Source organism: Eptesicus fuscus, chromosome 3 (assembly GCF_027574615.1).
Source record: "Eptesicus fuscus isolate TK198812 chromosome 3, DD_ASM_mEF_20220401, whole genome shotgun sequence".
Taxonomy (NCBI): domain Eukaryota; kingdom Metazoa; phylum Chordata; class Mammalia; order Chiroptera; family Vespertilionidae; genus Eptesicus; species Eptesicus fuscus.
Genome location: NC_072475.1, coordinates 50,543,869 through 50,571,142, shown reverse-complemented (window position 1 = coordinate 50,571,142; position 27,274 = coordinate 50,543,869).

Below are 27,274 nucleotides of genomic sequence, written 5' to 3'. Positions count from 1 at the left end.
TGAATGGCTTCATAGTCTCCCATAACTCCTGTGGACAGAAACAGACTCATAGCACATGCTCTCCAATGATAAGAAAGGAACACTGGGCTTGGGGAGAAAAGACTTGAGTTTGAGTTGAGCTCCCTGCATACATCTTGGGTAAAATGTTAATCACAATGAACTTCAAGTGCTTCAACTGTAAGATGAGAGTAATGGCACGTACATACTTTATAAGGTTATCAGAAAAGCTCAGATTTGGTAATGATTATGAAAATGCTTTGCAAAATGCAAAAAAATATTATACACATGTATACATACATTTGGAAGTATCTGTGTTAAATTATCACCTTATTCTAAGTGGTGCTGATGAGCAAACTGAAACATTTCAAACAGCAGCGCTTTTAATGTATATTAGAACCACCTGGTAATCTTGTTAAAATGCAGATTCTAATTCAGTAGGTCTGATGGGACCCAAGAGTCTGTAGTTCCAATAAGCTCTCAAGTGTTGATGATATTGCTGATTCAAGCACCTGAGTTCTTTTTGTAGCAAAGACTCAGGACAACTTAGGACCCCAAAAAGTGATGAATTTTGAAAATTCTTTCATATGGGCCTCTAGGATTAAGAATCTGAACAACCACGGTTATTTCATTTTACACATAAAGACAGTTTTTACTTTGTACTGATTACATGCCCCGAGGGCACAGGAGTCGGTCACATTAACTTAGGTTGTGGACCATGGGGTCTGAGATCATAAACCATAAATACAATCAAGAAATATTGATGAATGTATTCTATACATTTTTTTCCTTTAGATTTTTCTTTACCTAAATACTCAGCTACCCTTTAGAGAAAATTTAATTTGGCAACACATTCTGGCCGTCTTGAGAAATTATTTCCAGTAGAGAAGAGCTGTGATGGAATGGCCTAAGAGGGGCCTTTCTTTTATACGTGTCCACCAGGCCCAGCAGCCTCTCCGCAGCTATGCACACTGCGAAATTCATCTTTGTCACAAATTGCAAGTCACATTCTATGGAATATCACAATCTCATTATGGGATGTCATCTCACAGCACAAATACATTCTTTTCACCAGATTTACAGACAGTGTAGCCACGTCACCACTGGCAGGTGATGGATGGGCTCGATCTGGATGTATCTGGGTATGTGATTTACACATGGCAGGACCCTGACAAACATGGACCTCAGCCAGACCCTGAAGGGCTCTGAAGAAGGTTTCTCCTTCACGGTCTCGTACACATAAAACCCAGTGGTTGGAAAATGTTGTGGCACCTACTTTAATGGAAAAAAAGAGGGACAATCTTAAAAATCTCCCTGTAATACTTGCCTTAGCTTCTCATGTATTAGAATGTAGAGCTCATAGCAAGGACTTTGGTGGACTTCACACATAACCCCACTGGATAGGCCAGCAAAAAAAACAACACTGATATTAAATTCCATTCTCTAGGAAAAATGTTATTTAACAAGGCATTGCATCTCACATGAGAAGAAACACTATGCTTTAGCATTTTGGGATTTCTATGGTGAGCAAGTAATTTACTAAGAGAATAAGAAGTAAGAAGATTATATACATGCATTTATAGTAGCCCTCCCTTGTCCACAGGGGATATGTTCCAAGACCCCCAGGGAATGCCTGAAACCACAGATATTACCCTATGCATACTGTTTTTTCTTATGCATATACTAGAGGCCCAGTGTACAGGTAGGATCCCTAGGCCTGGCTGACGATCAGGGCTGATCTGTGGGGTGTCTGGTGAGGCAATCGGGGCCCCTGCTCACACCCGCCTTGGCCTGGCACTGCCCACTCACCTGCTCCACCATCCCGCCACGGTCCCTCTCTTGTCGGCGCCCATCAGGGCCAGCAGCGCCTCCACTGCCACCTGCAGCAATGCCTGCCATGTTCTGTGCCGCCCCCTGGTGGTCAGTGCATGTCTAACTCCCAGTTGGTCGAACTCCTGCCCATGGGGACAATTTGCATATTAGCCTTTCATTATATAGGAATAGAGGCCCTCAGCCTGGCCTGCAGGGATCAGGCTGAAACCAGCTCTCTGGCATCCCCCAAGGGGTCCCAGATTGCGAGGGGGTGGTTCTCAGGTGACACACCCTGGAATCAGGCTCCCTCCTCTCTCGTTCCAGGTGCATCATTTGAGAACCGCCGCTGACAAGTGACTGCAGCTCGGCAGCTCCTGCATTGAGCATCTGCCCTTTGGTGGTCAGTGCACATCATAGCTACTGGCCAGTCAGCCAGTCGTTTAGGCTTTTATATATATAGATAACTTTTCACTTAACAGAAGCACTTTACAGCTTCTCTTTGGCATATCTGAACTGCCAACATCACTACTCTTGTGCTTTGGGGCCATTCTTAAGTAAAATAAGGGTTATTTGAACACAAGCAACATGATGCCATGACATTGGATCTGATGATCAAGACAGCTACTAAGTGACTAATGGGCCGGGAGGATAAACAGCCTGGATACGCTGGACAAACAGATGACTCACGAACTGAGCAGGCCAGTGTAGGGTTTTATCACACTACTCAGACTGGTGAGCAATTTAACTTTTAAATTGTTTCTTTCTGGAATTTTTCATTTAATATTTTCAGACCACAACTGTCTTTAGTGACTGAAACCATAGTAAGCAAAACCATGGATGGGTGGAGAGGAGAAACTATTATACTTGTGGCCACTTTATATCCTGGAAAAGAGAGAAGAAATGGAATAATATAAATCTTATAATAGAGAATTTCCATTTTAAAGGGATATAAAACCCTTCATATCTTGTATCCAGTGCTTTAATCTCTTCCCCACATTGTAGTTCCCTAATCTCTGTTCAAATACTTGGGATATAGGGGAAATCATCGTCTCCAAAAAAAAATTTATTTTCATTGCTGAAATACTTGGACTGTTAGAAAATTCTTACACATAAATGAGTCTGTGTCTCCAATTCCCACCCCTTGGTTCCAGCTCCAAGTCTTAGTGGCTCCCAGAATAAGTCTATCTCATCATTTACCCATTTTCCTAGCCCTCCAACCCTCTAGATCAGTGGTTCTCAACCTTTCTAATGCCACGACCCTTTAATACAGTTGCTCATGTTGTGGTGACCCCCAACCATGAAATTATTTTTGTTGCTACTCCATAACTGTAATTTTGCTACTGTTAATGAATCGTAATGTAAATATCTGTATTTTCCGATGGTCTTAGGCGACCCTGCCAGCGGTTCTCAACCTGTATCGGAAAACACAGATATTTACATTACGATTCATAACAGTAGCAAAATTACAGTTATGAAGTAGCAACGAAAATAATTTTATGGTTGGGAGTCACCACATCATGAGCAACTGTATTAAAGGGTCACGGCATTAGAAAGGTTGAGAACCGCTGCTCTAGATTTTACCTTCCACCAACACGATCCCTAATGGGAAATTTAATTTTATGAAGAAGTAGCATCATACATTGAATTTTAAGTTTTTTTTCAGGAGAGAGAGAGAGAGAGAGAGAGAGAGAGAGAGAGAGATCCAGACAGCAGGAGAAAGAACAATAACATACTAAATAAAGCTGGGGATTCTGCCCACCATTTGGCCCAGTGATTGTGCACCCCAGGATAAGATGAGAAGCTCTTTCCTCTGCTGGCTCATTTCCCAAGTGTCTCCCACAGTACAGGCAACTTAACACACTGAAAGTGTTTAAGTACTTAAGATGACTTTTTTTTTTTTTTTGTATAACATAGCACCTAAACATGACCCAATTACTTTAATTGACAAACTTCTGATTGGCAAACAAATATTAGTTGTAAACAAAGTAACTAAGTGTATGAGTTTTCTACTGCTGCTATAACAAATGACCTACCACAAATGTAGTAACCCAAACAACACAAATGTATTATGGTTTTGGAGGGTCAGAAGTCTGAATATGGGTCCTATGGGATCAAATTCATGTGTCAGCAGGACTGTGTTCCTTCTGAGGACGCCAAAAAGGCATGTTCCTTGCTTTCTCCACCTTCTATAGGCTGTCTGCTTTCCTTGTCTCATGGCCTCCTTTCAACAATGGCATCACTTCAACCTCACTTCTATCCTCACATCTCCTCCTCTGACTCTGTCTCTCCTACCTACCTGTTGTGATTTAGGTTAATCCAGGCCAATCTCCTCATCTAAAAATCCTTAACTTAATTACACCTGCTAAGTCCCTTTTGCCCTGTAAGATAACATAGTCACAGGTTTTCAGGATTAGGATGTGGGCTTCTTAGAGGGGGTGGGGGTAGGAAGGGCATTAATCACCCCCCTACACTAAGTCAAAGCAGAGGCAATTCTGCATTTCTAATATAAGTGTCTATTTCCTAAAGATAGCACAGTAAGGAAAGCATAGGTGCCCAGAGTCTGATCTTAGCATCTCTCCCGCCACTGTCTAGCTGTGGGGTTGGCGTTAACTCATTTTCAGACCTGGGACTAGGATGAGATGAGGCACTTAGGGAGCACAGGTTAAGGCAGCACTCACACTCAGGTGCCAACCTGTGCTCTCACTCCCCTGAGAGGGAGGGTCTCCTTAAATTCTGAACTCTAGGCACTTTGCTTGCTACATCCTAGATTCTACATCACTTCATCTATCTACACCTTCGTTTTCTCATCTGTAGAATTGGAGTATAAGGTTAATCATCATTACTCTTTTTTATCTTGCTTTTTTCTTTTACTCTTAGGAGAAACAAATGAACTAGTGAATATTTTGCACAATGCACGCCATTCGTGACAACTAGATTTTCTTACAGCATGAGAGTAGAGTAAGTAATACTTCCTACCCTTTCACCCAATTAAAATATAAAAGTAAATTTATGTACTCAAAAAGTATTAACGTGTGTGTTTACAAAGAGAAATCAGGAATGTCCAAAAGAAAGTGTATTTGTTTATGGAAACAGTCCTTCTACCTTAGCTGCACGTTGGAATCAGGCAGGGAGCTTTATAAATTGCTGGTACCTGGGCCTCATCCCCAGAGAATCTCATTTAATTGGTGTGGGGCACAGCCCAGGCAATGGGGCTTTTAAGACTCCCCAACTGACTCTAACATGCAGTCATGGTTGAGAACCACTGGTTAATGATTACTTTAAAAGTCTCAGAAATGTGTTTTGAATTTATTTAAATTTTATGGAGAGTATAGAACACACTTTTTCTATTTGTGTTTATTCCATAGAATCAACGTGACAGGCAAAATTCACAATATCATATTTTGATTCATACACAAAACTTTTCTGTTAATACATAGGAGGCATCTAAACGTCAAAATGCAAGTAAATGGCCTGGCCGGAGTGCCTCAGTGGTTGAGTCTTGACCTATGAAACAGGAGGTCACAGTTTGATTCCCAGTCAGGGCACATGCCCAGGTTGCAGGCTCAATCCCCAGTAGGGGGTGTGTAGGAGGCAGCTGATTAATGACTCTCATCATTGATGTTTCTATCTTTCTCTCCCACTCCCTTCCTCTCTGAAATCAATACAAATATTCTTTAAAAAGGCAAGTAAATGCTTATTTTCACTATGTGTGTGTGTGTGTGTATACACAAACACATATAATGGATAGGTTAAAAAAAAAAAAAAAGAACATCCTAACAGTGTCTCCTATGTAGAATAAATCCTATCTAATACACAGGTTCTTGACTGTGGCCCGGGCTGTGTTTCTAGATCTTGGCAGCACGTTAGAATGAACTGGGGAACTTTGAGAGCCCTAATGCCCTAACTGCATCTCACACCAGTTAAGTTAGAACCTCTGAGTGTGAGACCCAGGCATCACATTTTCACATAACCTCCCCATGTGACTTCCATGTGCCAACAAAGTCAGGACTCCTGACCTAATTTACATAAACTCAATCAATTTGACAGGCATTTATTGAGAACAAGAACATTTATTGTCAGAAACTGCAGAGAAGTCACTCCCTACCCTCCAGAGACACCCAATCCAGTGAAGGAGAAAAGCACAGCAACATATAGGTAGGAACAAGATGCAGTGAGAGCACAGAGGAAGGCCAGCATGCCATTTCTCCTTGGACATGGCATGGGGAAGAAAATAAAACAGACCACCGCAAGGTTCCGCAAGGAATTTTGTGAAGGTGCTGAGAAGGGACCTTCTCGGAGTTGATGTAGCATGATCAGAGCCTAAATAAGAGTAATTGACATATCATATAAGATTTCTAATTTCTCAGCATAGAATTGTCTAAATGACGCCTTATTGAATAGAGAGCATTTTAGCATTCATCAAATTACTTAAACACATTCCTGAAATACTGCTCAGCAATAAAAAGGACCCACCTGTTAATGAACACACAGGAAGGATGGATCTTGAGGAGATTGTGTTGAGTAGAAATAGCCATTCTCAGACCGACTGACATGGCTCCATGGTGACTTAGGAACCAGGAGTTCACAGTTCGATTCCCAGTCAGGGCACATGCCTGGGTTGCTATGCTTTTCTCCTTCACTAGGCTGGGTGCCTCTGGAGGGTAGGGAGTGACCTCTCTGCAGTTTCTGACACAAAATGTTCTGTTCTCAATAAATGCCTGTCAAATTGAATGAGTTTATGTAAATTAGGTTAGGGGTCCTGACTTTGTTGGCACATGGAAGTGGAGCGCATGCAGGAGGCAGCCAAACAATGATTCTCTCTCGTTGATGTTTCTATTTCTCCCTCTCCCTTCCTCTCTGAAACCAATAAAAATATTTTTTAAAAGAAATAACCAATTTCAAAACCCTATACACTGTATGATCCCATTTATATGACATTCTTAAAAGGACAGAATTATAGAGAACAGATTAGAGGTTTCCAGCAGTTCAGGATGAGGGGTGTGGGGTGACAAAGGAGGGTGGGGATGCAATAAGTTAGAAAGAGGGAGATCACTGTGGTGATAGATTAGTTCCATAGCTTGATTGCTGAAGTTGTATCAATCTACACATGTGATAAAATACCATAGAACTATATGCTTACATTGTACCAATGTCAGCTTCCTGTTTTTTTTTTTTTTTTTTTTTTCATGTATCAGTTCTTAAAGGCTTCTAATTTTATTAAATAGGTGGTCAATTTTTCTCTGTTTGCTTTGAGCTCTAAGGTATTTTATTCTTTCCAGGAAATGACAGATTCATGTAATGCTCCCTTGGAAAATTTTTTTTTTTCCTAAATGGAAAAATGAGTCCTTTCCAACTCTCAAACACTTTGCTCATCTTCTCATTATGTAATGAGTTCTAGTATATATATAACTGGAATTACAAACAGTCATTTTTTGTACTTCTATTTTAAATAAGCAAACAACAGAGAAAAAATTTTATTTCTACTTGTCAGCTTAGACCTTAATTACATAGTTTTCCCTCTTGATTTCTGTTTTATTAATTCTAGATAATTTTCCAGTAGCTATGATTTTCCTTTCCTATTAGGGTTTTAGGTTTACAATGCCAAGATTTTAAAAGATATCTTACATTTATGTTATTGATATCTAAATACTAAAATATAGGAACCAGTCAGTTGCTGTAATTAAGCAATAGCCTGTATTTAATTCTTTTTTTTTTTTTAAATTTCTTTATAGATTAAGGTGTCACATATTTGTCCTCATCCCCCCATTCCATTCCCACCCCTCTCCCCACGCATGCCCCAATCCCCTGTTGAACTTAACCGTTGGATAGGCTTATATGCATGCATACAGGTCCTTTGGTTGAACTCTCCCCCTCCTCCCACCCTCCCCCTACCCTCCCCTATCCTCCCTCTGAGGCCCGATAGTCCGATCGATGCCTCCTTGCTTCTGGTTCTGTTCTTGTTCCTCAGTCTATGTTGTTCATCATTTCCCCTAGATGAGCGAGATCATATGTCACTAGATATATACTAATAAGAACTGAATGTGAGACGAGCAATAATAGTTATGCTGACAGGCAAATGAATCAATCTGTAGCGAGCTTCCCCCTGGACCAACAGTTCTTTTGAGACCCAATTTCAATGTCCAGTAGTTCCTTATGTGTACATGTCAGCACTGACCCCTCAGCTCTGGATGGTGGACAAATGGTGGTAATGGAGGTCCGACTCCCTCTGGTTTGGTATCGGCCTAACCCAGGGGCACGGCGTCACCCGGACTAAGGGGCACGTGGCCTCACCCATACCCAAGGGGCGCATGGTCTCACCCGGGCCTGGGACCCAGCCTCACCCGGATGGATCCAGGGGCGCACGGCCTCACCCGGACCCAGGATCTGGCTTCACCCGTACCCAGGGACGCTTGGCCTCTCCCAGACCCAGGGGCACGTGGCCTCACCCGGGCCTAGGTGCACGAGGCCTCATCCGGATCCAGGGACACATGGTCGCACCCGGACCCAGGGACGCTTGGCCTCTCCCAGACCCAGGGCCACTTGGGCTCACCCGGGCCTAGGTGTACGAGGCCTCACCCGGATCCAGGGACACATGGTCTCACCAGGACCCAGGGACGCTTGGCCTCTCCCAGACCCAGGGCCACTTGGGCTCACCCGGGCCTAGGTGCACGAGGCCTCATCCGGATCCAGGGACACATGGTCGCACCCGGACCCAGGGACGCTTGGCCTCTCCCAGACCCAGGGCCACTTGGGCTCACCCGGGCCTAGGTGCACGAGGCCTCACCCGCATCCAGGGACACATGGTCTCACCCGGACCCAGGGACGCTTGGCCTCTCCTAGACCCAGGGCCACTTGGGCTCACCCGGGCCTAGGTGCACGAGGCCTCATCCGGATCCAGGGACACATGGTCGCACCCGGACCCAGGGACGCTTGGCCTCTCCCAGACCCAGGGCCACTTGGGCTCACCCGGGCCTAGGTGCAAACGGCTTCACCCGGATCCAGGGACACATGGTCTCACCCGGACCCAGGGACGCTTGGCCTCTCCCAGACCCAGGGCCACTTGGGCTCACCCGGGCCTAGGTGCACGAGGCCTCACCCGGATCCAGGGACACATGGTCTCACCCGGACCGAGGGACGCTTGGCCTCTCCCAGACCCAGGGCCACTTGGGCTCACCCGGGCCTAGGTGCACGAGGCCTCACCCGGATCCAGGGACACATGGTCTCACCCGGACCCAGGGACGCTTGGCATCTCAGACCCTGGGGCACGTGACCTCACCCATGCCTAGGTGCACGAGGTCTCACCCGGATCCAGGGACACACGGTCTCACCCGGACCCAGGGACGCCTGGCCTCCCCCAGACCCAGGGGCACGTGGCCTCACCTGGGCCTAGGCGCACGAGGCCTCACCCGGATCCAGGGACACACGGTCTCACCCGGACCCAGGGACGCCTGGCCTCCCCCAGACCCAGGGGCACGCGGCCCCACCCGGGCCTAGGTGCACGAGGCCCCACCCGGATCCAGGGACACATGGTCTCGCCCGGACCTAGGGGTGCGTGGCCTCTCTCAGACCCAGGGGCACGTGGCCTCACCTGAACCTAGGTGCACGAAGCCACCCGGACCCAGGGGCGCGTTACCTCTCTCAGACCCCTGGTCGCGTGGTCTCACCCGGATCCAGGGGCTCACTGCCTCACCCGTACTCTGGACCCAGCCTTACCCGGATCCAGGGGCACATGGCCTCACCCGAACCCGGAATCCAGCTTCACCTGGACCCAGGGGCGTGTGGCCTCACCCAAACCCAGGGGCATGAGGACTCACCTAGACCCAGAGGCGTGTGACCACATCTGAGCCCAGAGGCTCGCAGGCTCGCCTGGACTCGGGTCTCAGCGGGGTTTCGTCTTCTTGATCCCAATTCCTATTGGTCAATTCCCTCTCAGCAATTCCTTCGGTCATTTTCTCAGAGCTCCAGGGCGGCTGCCGCAGAACTCGTTGGGCGGCGGGCTCGGCAAGGCTCCGGTGTGCCCGGTGCCCGGCGGTGGGATGGTCCGGTGTCGCTGCGTCGGCCCTTGGGTCTGCAACGGTGGCCAGTCGCTGAGCGTGCGCACCTGGCCACTTCGGGGCATTGAGATTCTTGAAGGACTCGGAGGTCAGCAAGCACGGAGTCTCCCACCCCATGTCTCCCAGGGGCTCGTCTGTCCGTGCTCGGCAGCGAGTGGAGCCATCCCCTCAGCCGGAGACCGCCGGGGGAACTGCGCCGAGCACGCTCCAGGCCACCATCGTGTCGCCTGAGCCATAGTTCTTAAAGTGTGGACTTTGGGTCACCGGCATCAGCATTATCCTGCGTACCCCTCTCTTTTATTCTAGCTGTAGAGCATCTGCTCAGCCAGCCCCCCGGTCTTTCTGGCTGGTGTCTGCTCTGCTCTCCCGTCGTAGTCTCAATATTGTTGTGGTAGGCAACGATCAGGCTGCCGCCCTATGTCTCCATCTTGGTCCTCCTTTGTACAGTTAAGTCTTGATTGTTGTTGGTGTCACTGGGAGGAATTGTCCTCCAGGCCAATTGGCCGTGAGGACCCTCTTTGTCCATATAGGAAGAGTTGCTGTGCAGGAGACATGTTTGTGGGCCGGGTCTTGATGCAGCAATGCCTTGGCGCTCACTGAGTCTGCCTCTAGAATGCCTCCCTTATGCAAGTGATTGAAATCTGGTGTCATCTCCCACCAACCACTAGATGCCCTCGTTTCTGGGTCTCCAATGCAGTGTGGGTCAGCCACTACCTGAGGCACTCAGCAGGAAAAAGCTTCTGCTCAGCTTGGCTGGGGCGGAGCTACAGGGTGGAGCCTACCACCTTGGCTTCCTGTCAGCCCCGCCCTATGAGGCTCCTGTGTCTGTGTCCCTCTGTATTCCTTGCAAACACCTCTGAGAGAAACGCGCCCTGGAATTTCGCCCACTGCCAAACAGTCCAGTCCCTCCCCTAATGAATCTGGACTCCCAGATTCTCACCTGGAACTGGGTTTCAGTGCAGTTGGAACTGGGTCTCAGCGCAGTCTGGCGTCCCTGTCTCCTTCCCAGCAGGGCCACCCAGTGGCGCAGGCAAAAGTCCGTCCTCTGCGCACCTTCCAGTGCGCGCGTCTGGAGCCGCCGCTTCTCTGTGCCTCCGCCACCACAGCCCAAATTCATTCCCCCAGCGTGCGCCTGGCTTCCCAGGGTTTCGCCCGGAACTGGGGTTCAGTGCAGTCGGAACTGGGGTTCAGCACGGTCCTGAGCTTATGTCTCCTTCCCGCTAGGGCAGTTCAGTGGCGCAGGCAACAGTCCGTCCTTTGCGCCCCTTCCCGTGCGCGCCTCTGGAGCTCTGCCTTCCCCCGCTCCTCTGTGCCTGCGCCCCACAGCCCAGATTCATTCCCCCAGCCTGCGCCTGGTTTCCCAGGGTTTCGCCCGGAACTGGCGCTCAGTGCAGTCGGAGCCGGCGCTTAGCGCACTCCGGAGCCTTTATCTCCTTCCTGCCAGTGAACGCCGGCCAGGCCGTCAGCCGCCCCCTCCTCTCCGGCTCCATCCTCCCCGCAGGCGCGCGCGCTCGTGTCTCCGCCAGTTTCTCCATACCTCAGGCTTTTACGGCTCCCCCGATTGTCCCCGTGGCCCTCTCCTTCCCCCCAGCTGTGGGCATTTCAGTCCGCCAGCTCTCCTGTGGTTCTGGACGATGTCCGTTCTGACCTCTAGTTGTGCCTTTGAAATTGTTGTGCCCAGCTGCAGGTTAGGTGTTTCACCTATGCCGCCATCTTGGTTTTTTTCAGCTTCCTGGTTTTAATATTATACTATCAAATATATTATCCTATATAATAAAAGCCTAATATGCAAATCGGCTGAACAGCAGAATAACCAGTGGACGGGGGGCAGGGCCAGCGAGTGGGTGGCGCCAGGCCAGCCAAGGCAGGTGCCAATGGGCAAAGGGAGGGGACGGTGATCGGGGAGCAGTGGCAACCAGCAACGGCAGTGGGGCAATGAGGGGTGGGGCTGGAGCTGCCCCCTGGTGGTCAGTGCACTCCCCCAGGGGGAGCGCCGCTCAGCCACAAGCTGGGATGATGGCTGGCGAGCGCAGTGGCAGTGGCGGGAGCCTCTCCTGCCTCTGCAGCAGCGCTAAGGATGTCCGACTGGCGGCTTAGGGGAGCGGGCCTAAGCCGTCAGTCAGACATTCCCCAAGGGCTCCTGGACTGCAAGAGGGCACAGGCTGGGCTGAGGTACCCCCCCCCCCCCGGCCGAGTGCACGAATTTTCATGCACCGGGCCTCTAGTATGTACCATATATGTTAAGATGTAACCAATGGGGAAAACTGAGTTAAAGTACATTGAACCTCTCCATACTATCTTTGCAATTTCCTATGCATCTATAATTATTTCAAAATTAAAAGTTGTTAATGAACTAATATAAAACAGTGTTTTGAAAGAAACTCCACAATTCTAATATTACTATTCTAAATCAAAAGGCAGTTTAAGACCTTGAAAAATGAAACAAAATATATTGTTGTGTTGCTTTTATTCCTATACTAGAGGCCTGGTGCATGAAATTCATGCCTGGATAGAGTCCCTAGGACTGGCCAGCGATCAGGGCCAATCTGTGGGGTGACCTGTGGGGCAATAAGGGGGCCCCCACTGGCACCTGCCTTGGCCAGCCTGGCGCCACCTGCTCGCCAGCCCTGCCCCCCGCCGCCACTGCTGGTCGCCTCCCTCTGCGGGGCAACTAGCAGGGCAATCAGGGGTGGCCCTGCTGGCACCTGCCTTGGTTGGACTGGGGCCTGGGGGCTGGGGGCAGCTCCTGCATTGAGCGTCTGCCTGCTGGTGGTCAGTGCGTGTCATAGTGACCGGTCATTCCGCCAGTTGTTCCACTGTTTGGTCAATTTGCATATTAGGCTTTTATTATATAGGATTCTCTCCTTATATCTCTTTCCCTCTCCTTTCTTTCTTTCCTTTCTTTTACTTTCTCTTTTTTTTTCTCACCTCCCAATCCCCTTTCCAAAATTTCAGCTTGGTGAATACATTTTAAGATTATTACAAACAACAGAAAAAAAGAAAACATAATAAAGGGCTTAAATGATAGTGAAAAGTTAATGATGCTGCCATAAGTCTCAGTTGTTATTAGGCTATAAGCCCATTCTGAAAATTTAGTTTATTATTTCCACAGCAGGACACTCATAGGCTGTTTTATTAATATGCTAGCTTTGGGCTAAAATAAGAACCAAGTAACATCTCAATTACAACCACTTTAGCTCCTTTAATCTAATGGTGACGTACTAACAACAATGAACAAATTTTGGGATGAGAATAAAAAACGTAGCTTTAATTTTAGACTTTCAGATATTTATGTATTATAAAAATTGATTACAGACTGATGTTTTAAACTCTGTTTTGCTTAAAATTTGTTCACATAACAAAAATAAAATTGTCTTTTATGGGGAGAATTCCTATACTAACCTCATTAATATATCTAATAAAGATAGGCACCTCTGTTGTAGTTAAGTGCTCTAGAGAAATAATCTATAAAGCAAATCACATTTTTCTTTTGATTTCCAATTTGACAACAACAAAAAATAAGTTTGTTCTAGCAGTTCTTTCCAATGAGGAGTGGGGTGATTAGAAGTCGTCCCCACCACAGGCTTCTAATGTGGGGCTTGGCAGCAGGCTCAGGCGGCATTCGGAACCCAGGGCCTCAGGTGAGGATTCCCTGTGCTTCCTGCTCAATGACTGGTGTTATTAACAATAGACACATGTTGAAGCTCAAAGGCCTCAGCCCCTTCTCCATGACATACCAGTGCTGTGACGAAATCCTTCCTTTATTTTTAAATGGCATAATTTATATTTCCAAGTAAATAAGAAGCACCTAAAATTATTCAAAGGGATTAGTTGGGTTTTGTTCAAACAAAAAGGAAATGAAGCCTTTTTTTTTTTTTTACAAAGAAAATTACATACTTCAGAACACCTAAAAATATCTTGTAATTGAAGAGCATATGAATATCCCTGAAGGAAAAAGAAGTTACTAATTATACTAAGAAATTTAATTAGATTATCATATATCTTAATGGTTCTAGAGTCACTGTGGGCCTTTTTTTAATTGTTAGGGAGATCTGTACATTTGCTGACTTAAAAAAAAAAGAATGCCCCACTAGGTTATTGGATCCCATTTTATTAAGTTCCTCCAACTCAAAGTGATCCAATAAAGTCAAATTAGAAAAACAAGTTGTGAATTCAAAGAGATGCTGATCCTTCTTGAAAATGAAATATAAAGTAGATATGCCAAGAGCTATTATCAAAAAATGAAACCCCGGACCAACTTTTACATCCTATGATTCACCGGTCAGGCTCTCATGCATGAGTCTATTGCTGTGAGGTGGTGGGGAGCTAAGCTAGAGAGCTCAGAGGACCCAAAGGATTAATTCAGTCATTGGAGACTCTCTGCAACCTGGCAGGGGCTTTCTTGCCAGCCTTTCTCTTGTCATCTCCTGTCCAACTCTCCTTACTCAGTTACCCTGTATTCTCTCTGGTCCTGATCTCACCCAGTGTTCTCCACTGTCAGTGTGTTTCCCATGCAGGTATTACCTCTGCCGGAAAGGCTTCCTCACTCACTCGGCATCTGTTTGTTGAATATTTGCTGCCTTCCCTGGGCATAGAAAAAGATAGGCTCCCTGCCTTGATAGAGCTTAACTGTAAATGAGGGAGAGAATAATAACTAAGTAAATAATTAAACAAGACAATTTCAGATTCTGATAAGAGCTATGAGGGAAAGCAATAGAACAATGTGATAGAAATTAACTGGGGCAGAGAGGCAGGGCTACTTGTCACAGAGAGGGCATCAGGGAAGGCATTTATGAAAAGATGACATTAAATTACAAATTAAAGAATAAAAAGGAGCCTGCCATGCAAAGGACAAGAGCTTCCCAGGCAGGAGGAAAGAAAAGGTAAAGGCTCTGCTATAGGAATACAGTTGGAAAGTTCAGGCAATTGAATTGAGATGGGAAGTCATTGAGGAATTTAAAGCATAGGAGTAACATGATCAAATTAGTATTTTTAAAATATTACTCTGGTTGAAGTATAGAGAGAGCATATTAACTTGGGGGAAAATAGAAACAGGAAGATCTATTTGGAAGTTATTATGTAGACCGGATAAGAGAGAGTGGTGGGTTGGACTAAGGTGGTAATGGTGGAGATTGAAGAGAATGAATGGATTCTAGCTATATTATAAAGGTAGACCCAACAACCCTTGTGGAAAGATTGGTTTTGAAGGATAAGGGAAAGGTAGAAATACAGGATGGCTTGTGGTTTGGGGACCAAACACCATTGCTGATCTCCCACCCACTCAGTTTTCTATCTACACTTAAATATTTATACCATTGGAACAAAAATCCCACTTCTGTGTGTCTCCTGGGGAATACTGTCATATATATACAAAGAAGTGCATACTAAGGTATTTATTATAGCTTGGTTTGTGATAGCAAAATCTGAGAATAACCTAAGTATTCACAAAAAAAGAGAGTGCCTCGTAAACTGCAATATCCTATATAATAAAGAGGTAATATGCAAATTGACCCTCACACCCTCACACAAGATGGCTACCCTCATGTGGTCAAATATGGCCACCACAAGATGGCTAGCAGGGGCGGGTAGTTGTGGGCGATCAGGCCAGCAGGGGAGGGCAGTTGGGAGGGACCAGGCCTGCAGGGGAGGGAAGTTGGGGGGGACCAGGCCTGCAGGGGAGAGCAATTGGGAGAGACTGGGCTGGCAGGGGAGGGCAGTTGGGGGCAATTGGACTGGCAGGGAGCAGTTAGGCATCGATCAGGCTGGCAGGGGAGTGGTTAGGGGGTGATCAGGCTGGCAGGCAGAAGCAGTTAGGGGCAATCAGGCAGGCAGGCAGGTAGGCAGGCAAGCAGTTGGGAGCCAGCAGTCCCAGATTGTGAGAGGGATCCCAGATTGGAGAGGGTGCAGGCTGGGCTGAGGGACATCCCCCCCCCAGTGCACGAAATTTGTGCACCGGGCCTCTAGTGTGTGTGTGTGTGTGTGTGTGTGTATATATATATATATATATATATATATATATATATATATATACACACACACTAGAGGCCTGGTGCACGAATATTCATGCAAGAATGGGCCTTCCTTCCCCTGGCTGCCGGCACCACCTTTGCACTGACCCAGAGCCACCTTAATTCCTTCACTTGCCCGGAACTGCCTTTCTGCTTTCCCATGCTGCCCAGAGGCCTAGAGCGGCTGGGGTGGTGCAGAACACCTGCATCGTTGCCATGGCGACGACACAAGCGTCCCGGTCTCTCGGCACCTGTGCATGCAAATTAACCCACCATCTTTGTTGGGTTAATTTGCATGCTCATTCCTGATTGGCTGGTGGGTATCGCGAAGGTACTGTCAATTTGCATCTTTCTCTTTTATTAGTGTGTATATATATATATATATATATATATATATAGTCTCGGAGAGAGAGTTCCAGTGTTGTAAAATGAGAAAAATCACAGAGTTATATTTTCAAGTAAAGAAAAAGCTTTAGAGTTACACATAATATAATTATCATTATGGAAAATAATGGTATTATACAAAGATAAATACATATTGTAAACAAATCCATAAAAATATGTACTCCTTTAGTTTCTTTTCTTTTTTTTTTTCCCTCCTTGCATTTCATCCAATCTGTAGCTGGTGCTTTCAAGTAGACTTCAACTGTTTCTCAGGACCACTATGTGAGGACTGGGAGTGGGAATTGCTTCTTCCACACCATTCGTTCCATGTGCTTCATGGCCATAGCAGCCAAGTCCTCTCTCTGCTTCTGTCTTGCACCTCACTGTAGAGGAGAGGGGATGTGTCTAATTGGTAGGGACTAAGAAATGAACCTGCATAGTCTTGCCCCTTCATCTCCTCTTTTCCACTTTCAGCTGATCTTTCCATATGAAACATGCACTCTGCTCTATGTCATGCCCTAAGTTTTACAAAGGCATATGTGGTAAATCTTTCTATTTCTGGAATTCAATATTAGAAAAACTGTTAGCCCATAAACAGAAATTATATCCTCTGGCATCAGCTTCCTTGAAATAAAATATGTTGGCCTCCTGCCTACCTTATTCTTAACTAGAGGCCCGATGCACGAAGATTCATGCAAGAATGGGCCTTCCTTCCCCTGGCTGCCAGCACTGCCTTCACTCTGGCTGGAGCCGCCTTTTCACTCTGGCCTGGAGCTGCCTTTCCACCTTTCCACGCTGTGCAGAGGCCTGGAGTAGCGCCTGCATATGCAAATTAAACCCTCCATCTTTGTTGGGTTAATTTGCATACTCATTCCTGATTGGCTGGTGGGCATCGTGAGGGTATGGTCAATTTGCATGTTACTCTTTTATTATTATAGATTCTTTTTTTAAATAAATCTTTATTGTTCAGATTATTACAATTATTTCTCCTTTTTCCCCCATAGCTCCCCTCCACCCAGTTCCCACACCACCCTCTGCCCTTACCTCCCCCTGCACTGTCCTCATCCATAAGTGTACAATTTTTGTCCAGTCTCTTCCCGCCCCCCCACACCCCTTTCCCCCTGAGAATTGTCAGTCCACTCCCTTTCTATGCCCCTGATTCTATTATATTCACCAGTTTATTCTGTTCATCAGATTTTTTATTCACTTGATTTTTAGATTCACTTGTTGACAGATATGTATTTGTTGCTCATAATTTTTATCTTTACCTTTTTCTTCTTCTTCCTCTTCTTAAAGGATACCTTTCAGCATTTCATATAATACTGGTTTGGTAGTGATAAACTCCTTTAGCTTTTTCTTATCTGTGAAGCTCTTTATCTGCCCTTCAATTCTGAATGATAGTTTTGCTGGGTAGAATAATCTTGGTTGTAGGTTCTTGCTATTCATTACTTTGAATATTTCTTGCCACTCCCTCTGGCCTGCATAGTTTCTTTTGAGAAATCAGCTGACAATCGTATGGGTGCTCCCTTGTAGGTAACTAACTGTTTTTCTCTTGTTGCTTTTAATATTCTCTCTTGTCTTTTGCTCTTGGCATTTTAATTATGATGTGTCTTACTGTGGTCCTCTTTGGATTACTTTTGTTTGGGGGTTCTCTGTGCTTCCTGGACTTGTAAGTCTATTTCTTTCACCAGGTGGGGGAAGTTTTCGGTCATTATTTCTTCAAATAGGTTTTCAGGGTCTTGCTCTCTCTCTCTTCTTCTGGCACCCCCATAATTTGGATGTTGTTACACTTGAAGTTGTCCCAGAGGCTCCTTACACTATCTTCATATTTTTGGATTCTTTTTTCATTTTGCTTTTCCAGTTGAGTGTTTTTTGCTTCTTTGTATTTCAAATCCTTGACTTGATTCTTGTGATCCTCTAGTCTGCTGTTGGACCTCTGTATATTATTTTTTATTTCAGTCAGTGTATGCTTAGTTTCTAGTTGGTCCTTTTTAATATCCTCACGTGTCTCACTATATTTATAGGCCTTTTGTAGGAGATTCTTGAGTAACCTTATAACCGTGGTTTTGAACTCTATATCCAGTAGTTTGCTTTCCTCCATTTCTTTCATCTGTTTCTTTGTCTCTGCATTTTGGCTGCTTCCCTGAGTTGATAGATTGGCTTTGTGTGCTATCACAAAAAATAATTCTGTCCTATAGGGCCCAGTGGCTCAGCCTCCTCAGTTACCTGAGGTGGACACTCTTGGTGCACTCCTTTGTGGGCTGTGTGCACAGTCTTGTTGTAGTTAAGCCTTGATTGTTGTTGGTATCACTGGGGGAATTGACCTCCAGGCCAGTTGGCTATGAGGATCAGCTGTGTCTACGATAGGAGAACTTCTGTGCTGGAGACACCCTTATGAGGCAAGTCTTGCTTCAGTGGGGCTTTGGTGCTCACTGAATCTGCCCCATGAGTGTGTCCCTTATGGATCTGAGGAGTTGTAATCTGGATGGTCCTACTCTGACCCCTGGATACACTGGCTCTTGGATCTCCAAGGAGGTGCTAATTTAGCCTCTGTCTGAGGCCACCCAGCAGGATCTTCAAAGAGATCTGCAGATTCCTCTTCTTTGTTTGGGTTTTGGAGGTGCCCATATGAGGCCCAGCTGTGAAGCAATGCAAGCTGCTGTGGGGCCTTAGATCTTCTTTTGGATGTTCTGGGTCTCTCTGACTCAGCTGCAGTTTGTTAGGTTAGTTTAGATTTCAAAGGACATTCATATGCAAAAGCCTCTGCGCACAGCTTTGATGGGCCAGAGTCTCAGGGCAGAGAAAACAGCAATGGCTTCCCATCAGCCCTACCCTAAGAGGCCCCTGGGTCTCAGTGTCCCTTGGTAATTGCTGCAAGCACCTCTGAGAGAAAGCCACCCTTGAGTTCCGCCTGATTCCAGAGAGTCCAGTTTCTCCTAGTATGAGTCTAGGTCCCCAGAGTCTCGCCCAGAACTGGATTCAGAGCAATCAGGAGCTTGTGTCTCCCTCCCGATTGAAAAAGACAGCCATGTACTCAGTTGCCAGCCCTCTCTGTACATGCGCCTCCGTACCTCTCCACTTTACTTCCCCAGTTCCTCTGAGTCTCAGTGTGCTTTTCTCTTCCCTTCTAGTTGTAGAATTTCCACTTAGCCAGCCTTCCTGTGGTTCTGGATGATGTCCGTTCTGTATTTTAGTTGTAGTTTTGAAGTTGTTGTGCGAGGCAGCAAGTTCAGGTGTTTGCCTATGTAGCCATCTTGGTTTCTCTTATTATTGTAGATTCTTACACTCCCCTTGGTTCAGAACCCAGATGGACAAGAAGGGGCTATTTGTTGGGCTTGTTCAAACCTCACCAGCTCTATGTGGAATATCAGGGAACAAATTCTCTGGTCAAACTGCATTTAGTGCTAGTGACTTGGGACCTGGTAAGGGCATACTGACAACACCCATCTACCAAGAAGTGTTCAAGTCAGAAGATAATCAACATATTATTTTAGAGATTATTGAACAAATGCCACTATAAAAATAATTCTGTTATTATTAGAGATTTATGTGCACTTAATTTAATTAAAGTATTTTTATTTCAATGAAAATAAATCTTACTGCCTGGATGATTTTAAGTCTCAGAAAAATTTCAATCAAGTCCCCCTTGCTGTCACCTGCAAGATATGCTTCTTCCTGCCTCAATTTCTAAAATACTTCCTTTGTAACACTCAAGCCACTTACCACAAGCAGCCTTCTGTGGCAGCAGCTATGAATATGTCTTCTCTGTCATTTCTAGTGTTGTTAGCTCCTGCAGCCCTGGGACCTTATCTCATTCATGGCTGTATGCTTTGCAGCATCTATTATAAAGATTTGCAATTTGTAGATAGCAATGAAATGTAATTGAAAATGTTTAAAGGCAAGCAGATCATAAACCAAAAGGCTTAGAGTGGATGGCAAATCATATCATGTAGTTTTCCTCTCCATAGCCATTTAATTACAAATTTAAAAATCAATGGACATCAAGAACATTCCTGAAAAGGAGAAATTCCAAAAGAATAGGGGAAAGGAAAAAAGTGAAAAGAGGGAAGGGCAGTACGTCTAGTCCTCCATGTTTAAGTTTTTCACTATTTCTTAACCTTAATAACCCATATTTCTCAAGCTCTTGCACCCCACCAATGTGATGCAGGAATCAATCCCCCTACAAAATTTTCCTCTCCCCGTCACCCTTCCCACATGGGTAGCTCAGGTGACTTCATAAATGTTTCTATCAATGTAGTTTTCCCACAAAGCTCCTTGGGGGTCATGTGGTACTTCTCTCTGCCACAGCTGCCCAGTACTTGACTGAGATTTTTAAGCCTATTTTCTTAGGACTCCCAAAGCTGCATTCTCAAGCTGCCAGTTAGGTAAAGAGATAATGAGGTCCTTGTAGATGCTGAAGAAACTACCTCATTTTTTCCACACCACTTCAGCTGGGTTCAAGAAAGGATGCTAGTGTTCATTGTCTCCTAGAGAACTTCGGGAAAACAGTTTTTACAGCATCTACCTAGAGCCAGTCCTTTCTCTTCACCCTCTTCTCCTGCTAGATACACATACAAACTTCTCCCTCACTCTCTTTCAGAAGAAAAATTCCACATGAAAATTCATGCTTGGAGAAACTGTTCTCTCCTCAGCTGTGTGCCCACGCACCTAAATGAGAACCTTCCCTACATCAGTGAGTAATTGCTTCAGGCTCTGCCTGATCCTACACTGGTTGGCTAAAGAAGCAGCATGGAGCCTCAAAAGCCCCCAAGAAGTCATCACAAATTAACCATACACATCATCCAGCTCTGAGCCTAGGGACTGAGAAACCTGCCACTTCCACACCCATCTCAGTGCTCATGAAGGCAAGTCACAGCCCGGCTCCATCCACAGTTGACTTGGTCACGGTAGAGCGGGACTTGATGCAGGAGTGTGAGAATATTGAAAAGAGCCCTGGGTGAATGTGCACTGCATGGTCAGTCCCTCTAGTCCCAATTATGCTGCCTATAGTCATGCAACTTTGGAAAAGTAACTCCCTCCACTTGTTCCTCAGTTGTCCTATCTATACCTAAGGTGTGTAGACTTTGTGATCACATCAATCACATTGATATACTGAGAATCAATGTCAGCTTGTCTAATAGAAATACTAAATATTAATTTTGGGGCCCTAGTTTAGTCCCATTTGGTCATTCAAACAGGTCCCATATAATCCCATGCTCATTCACGTATTCAAAGCTTGCACCCATTTAAGATTATACAAACTCAAGAATATCAGAAGTCCTATTTAAATCCTTTTAAGATGAGAAAATACCTTGTTGCAGGTCCACCTACTGTACTAAAAAAAAGACAGAGTCCAAGAACAAACTAAGGAGAAGCAATGTTTATTGTTTCTTCTGGAATATCCAAACCTGTGGTAGAAATTTAACAGCCAGGGAACTATTTGGTTTTATGCCATGATCTTTTCCTTGTCTGAAGACATACACTGAAGCACTGGGTTTTATCTGACACTCAGGGAAAATCATGTTGCAAAAGGAATAATAGAACTGAGGTTTGCATTGCAAAGCAGCAAAGATCATTCCTTGACTTGAGCTACAGGGGGCCTATCCATTGCACAATTCACATGTGTGATAAATTGTACTCCTTCTCTCAGTGAGAGGCTAGGCTCAAATCCATTTCATTAATTCTATTGATTTACAGTCTGGGCAAGAAAAAAAAAAAGTCATGTGATTGCATGGCTAACCCTGCTAATACTCCATGTTCCTTGACAGGTTTTCTGATAGGTCTAAGAGTTATTTTTCCCCCGTAGGCCATGTCTTGAAGAGCCAACCTCAGCATTTTCATAGGAGCTTAGAATGCAAGAAAGCTCACAGGTTGCCCATGTGAACTCTCTTTCCTCAGCACAATGATTCACACTTTCTTGAAACTTCTCTAAGTATCATCTGTGTTAGGAGATGTGAGGAGAACACATCTAAGGAGCCGGGAACTCGTGATCTCTTCAGTTCATTCCTCTTATTTTTAAATAGCACCAATGCTCAGAATGTTCTTAAGAATTATGAGTCAAAAATCTATCTTCCGATCCCTGTTCCAAAATGTTACCTTAATTTATAAACTCTTAGCCCACCTCCTCGCACATAGTAAGCACTTGATAAGTAGTAAGTATGACACAAGTGTTATACTGAAGTAGCTCACTGTAGTATATCAGGGTCATAAATGTTGAAGGAAGGCAGGCCTGAAATGAAGTGTAACATTGGGCAAAATTTTCTCTAAACTTAAATGTTCTCATCCACAAAATGTGGAAAATAATAGCCCCTACCTTACAGTGTTGAGAGGATTAAATGAGATCACACAAGTCACACACCTTAGTACAGTGTGTGACAGTAAACACTCAAAATATTTATTTATTATTAATATTACCATCAATAATTTTTGTGGCAAAGCCAACTTCTATTAAAAACTTATCAGGCATGTACATTGAAAGAAGATGAACAAAAATGACCTGTTGTGAGAATTAACAATAGAAGCCTTCCAATCGATGGCAGGAACTCTTAGTACAGCTCCTAATCTCTCTGTAAAACATAATACTTAGCCATTTTCTAGATTCTTTGGGCTATTGGACTTATTTTGCTATTTCTTATGTAGATGCACATCACAATCTATTATTTCTACCAAGTAATGGTGATAAAGTTGGAAGGGGCCTTGGAGAATTAGGATAATTCTCTATATTTTACACATATTGAAACTGAGATCCAGGATTATTTTTATGTGTATTTTTTATTATTGATTTCAGAGAGAGGAAGGGAGAGGGGAGAGAAATAGAAACATCCATTATTAGAGATAATCATTGATTGGCAGCCTCATGTACACCTCCTGCACACCCCTGCTGGGGATAGAGCCTGAAACTGGGTCATGTGCCCTGACCAGAATCAAACCATGACCTCCTGGTTCATAAGTTAATCATACTGGTCAGGCCATCCAGGATTTTAATAGAAGAACTAGAACCAAAAAATAGGTGATAATCCCAAATTAGAATTCCTTTGCCATACTGTTATTAGATACCAAGAAATTCGTAAATATGCAACTTTTTTTTTGCATTTTTTAGCTCTGTTCTGTGAGGGTACCTAGATATGCCCCCTCCATTTATTTTTGCTAGAGGCATTTAGAGAGAAATAGCTGTCTTTTCTCCCCTCTTCTCCCAACCCTAGTTATTTCCAGACTTTTTATTATTGTTGACACTATTACAAATGTCCCCATTCTCCTTCTCCTTTGCCCATCTCCATTCAACCCCTGCCCTCCCTTCCCTCTGGCTATCACCACATTGCTGTCTGTGTCCGTGTGTTATGCATATATGTTCTTTGGCTAATATCTTCACCTTCTTTCATCCAGTCCTCCCCTACCCCACCCCACCCCAACAGCTGTGTCCATGCCTCTGTTTCTTTTTTGTTCATCCATTTATTTTGTTCATTAGATTCTACACATAAGTGAGATCATATGGTATTTATCTTTCTCTAACTGGCTTATTTCTCTTAGTATAGTAATCTCCATGCCCAACCATGTTGTTGCAAAAGATAAGATTTCCTTCTTTATGGCCATGTAGTATCCCATGGTGTAAATGTATTACAGCTGTTGTATTATTTCCACAGATTTTCTACTGATCATCTTCTTAACTCCTATCACTTATATTAATCAGGCCTCTTAAATGCAAGTAACAGAAAACCAATAGTAACTAATTGAGACAATAAGAAAGTATTGAAAAAGACTGGTAAGTATCCTCCAGAACTGAAGGGAGTGGACTTTGGAAAGGAAAGAAAATTCTGGGATTCATTGGCTTTCTACCCATCAGTTCAATGTGATTCCAATGACACCCAGTCCCTGTCTCTTTTGTTCTTAGTTTTAAATGAGAGAGAGAGAGAGAGAGAGAGGGAGAGGAGAGAGAGAGAGACTAGATGGGCCCAGCTGTGTCCAGTGTCTATCCTTGGACCAATTTGCAATTGTAAGAGTTGGAAGGTTATCCACACTATACAGCCTCACTAAAGACCTCCCTCCCCTGGGCCTGAGGGGGCAGAATAGAAAATCACTGTGTGTAGAGTGGCTACCCTAAGGGTTGTGTACTACATTTTACTATGTTCCTCTCCAAGCAGAGTGTGAGTTTTTAGAAGCCAGACACTCTGTCAATTTCACCGTTAGACAGTATTTCCCTTGCTTGTGTGTAGTAAATATCTGATGAACATGCGTGGATTTGAATATATTAGATCTTCAGTTTCTCGTGATCCAGGCATACCAAACCAAGCTGAGAACACTGTGGTATCCAACTAACAAAAAGAGGCCTTTGCAATGTTTTTGGTCATTGGAAAACATACATCACACACAAGTATACAAGTAATACATCCTGGCTCATACGTAAGTCAGGACAGTGATCCTGACCATCCTCTCTCTCCAGCTTTCTGTAAGGACAGGGCCCCTTTCTCAGGCAGCCTTCCTACTGAAAATGTCTGTTCCTGGCAGCCCGGCCCTTCCCCATAGCTTTGCCTTCTGAGGTTGAAATGGATCTCTCTTGTGCTAAGGCCATTAGGATTCCATCTCCCCTCTTCATATGACAGATATCAAGAGGACATGCTCTCTTCTTCTGAGAAAAAAGCCCCAATTAAACATACTCATTAAAGCCATGTGATTCTCCTGCCTTCTTCGAATGCATAACCAATATGAATCGCTTTCTGCTGACCTGAAGCCTGGACAGGGAGTGTTTGGCCCCAGTTTGGGCTGACCGCCAGAACGTTATGGGATGTACTAGGCATTTTTCACTAACAAATGCCAGACTTTCACTGCTGCCCCTCCAGCTGGCTAACAGATGCTGGCAGGCAACTGCATAAGGAACCCTGAGAAAAATATCACAGTTTGTCCAGAATCAAAAGGATGATAACAAATTAAGGGGAAATTGAATTCAAATCTGCCCAGTTCAGCCCCTCATTGATCACATTCACCATCCTTGGCTTTGTGAGTATAGGCGATGATGCAGGGCAGTAGGTAAGGAGGCAGGACAGGAGATCAAAACACTTGTGTTTGCCCCTGGGCCCTGCCACTCCCTCGTTGTATAATCTTTCAGCTTCAGGTGCCTTGTGTGAGGCCTTGTAGTTTGCCAACTTTGTTTTTTTACTAAAAGGGTGAATTTATTGCATTTCAGAAGAGAAATTCCATTACCAACTTTATTTTAAGGTATGGTCCAAAAAACTTTACTACCACTGACACAACCGCCACTATTGGATATTTATAAAATCTTTACTGTTTCAGACACTGACTGGTATGTGCTTAATTGCTGTACATAAATGCATTTTATCCTTTTAACAATCCTTTTGAAGAAATTTAGTAATATTCTTCTTCCTATTTTACAGATGAAGAAACTAAGATTTAAAGAAATAGCTTGGCCATGGTTACATTAGCTTATAAATGACAAAGCTTCAGAACCCATATTTTTCACATCTGTGTTACCCCAATCATCTCTATTACCAAAACCAGTACGGTGATGCTAAGCTTTCTTCTTGGCCTCTCTCTACCCAAAACATTTGGTTTCTAGTACTAAGTACATTATTTTATCTCCTTCAAATTGGTTCAGTATTTCTGTACTAAATGGCCATTTATCTCACTTAAAAATCAGTCTATCTTTGTCTTCTAAAAACCACCATAATATAGCTAGTCAGTATTTATTCTGATGTCCATAAATTCACCTGCAATTCTCATTTGGCAATGAATGTGTTGCCTCATTAAGTCACTACTTTTATTTATTTCATTTATCTCTTGGGCATCTTTTATTATTTATGTCCTGTCTTACCATCCAGTTTGAATACCTTGAGGTTAGGGACATGGATCATACTTCTGTGAATACTCTTAGCCCCTGACACAATGTCTTGGGCCAATCAGTAAGTGTTAACCGGTTTTGGGGTAGCTTCAGCCTGAACTATACTCCTCATTAGTCAGTGTCTATATGGCTATAGGTGTCTTCAGAAAGCATGGTATTAGAATTATCAGTCAAGAGCCTGGTGACTTTCATGGTGCAGGCAGGCCTGGGAAATGGCACCCTGACCTATGCCCACTCTCCTGTGCCAGCCTCAGTGTGTTGCTTATGCCAGAGCCTCACCATGTCTGCACACCCCTAAGTGTCTGATGGTATCAGGACAAGCTTTTCTGGTGATGCCAACCAAGAAAAAACAGCTGGCAAATGCGGGAAAGATGGTACCAGGCACCTGCCCACTTATGTTAGCTTTCTGTGCCAACTTCTCTTTTGCATGAAGGCCAACATTGAAAGTAGAAAGTGGCTATATCTTCTCTCCTTTCCAAAAACTGATCTCTGAGTGCCAGGTTCCTAATAGTCATCTGCTACGCTGTCCGTCCACAGCACCTGCAGCTCAAACAACCAAATCCAGAGGCTGCCAATATTTGACACTCTCAGGGTATAATGGCAGTGCCAAGGGCTGAGGGGTGATGAGTGTCCAAATTATCTTGTCACCTCCCCTTGGAGGTTCCAACAGCCCTGTTCTGAAGGAAAGATGACAGGTTTTCCAGGTGCATTGTATTTTATAAGCATCATGTATTTCAGCAATCAGAAGTGGTAGAAAATGATTCAGCAAATTGTAAAGCTTGATAATTTTCAGGAGGGATAATGTCCTTTTTTAAAATTGCTTCCACAATGACAACCTTCAATGTGCTTTTAGTAGCCAGCTGCTTCCCAGTTTTATTGACAATAAGGCGAGATAAACCAACTTTGGCTAGAGCAGGAAGAGAAGGTTCTAGCCATAGTTTTTAAATTGTACTTCTACGACTGCTTTGAAGACGGTGGTGAGCAGGGCAGGCTCTGAACAGGGGAAAATGGTAACAATGGTAATAAATATAAATATAGTCTTATTATTTAAAGTTCTGTAAATATAATTGACCTTTTAAAACAAAAATAGTTACAATAAACTGTAGTTTATAACATATGTAGAAGTTAATTGTATGACAATAATTCAGAGAGGAGAAGTGGAAATATAC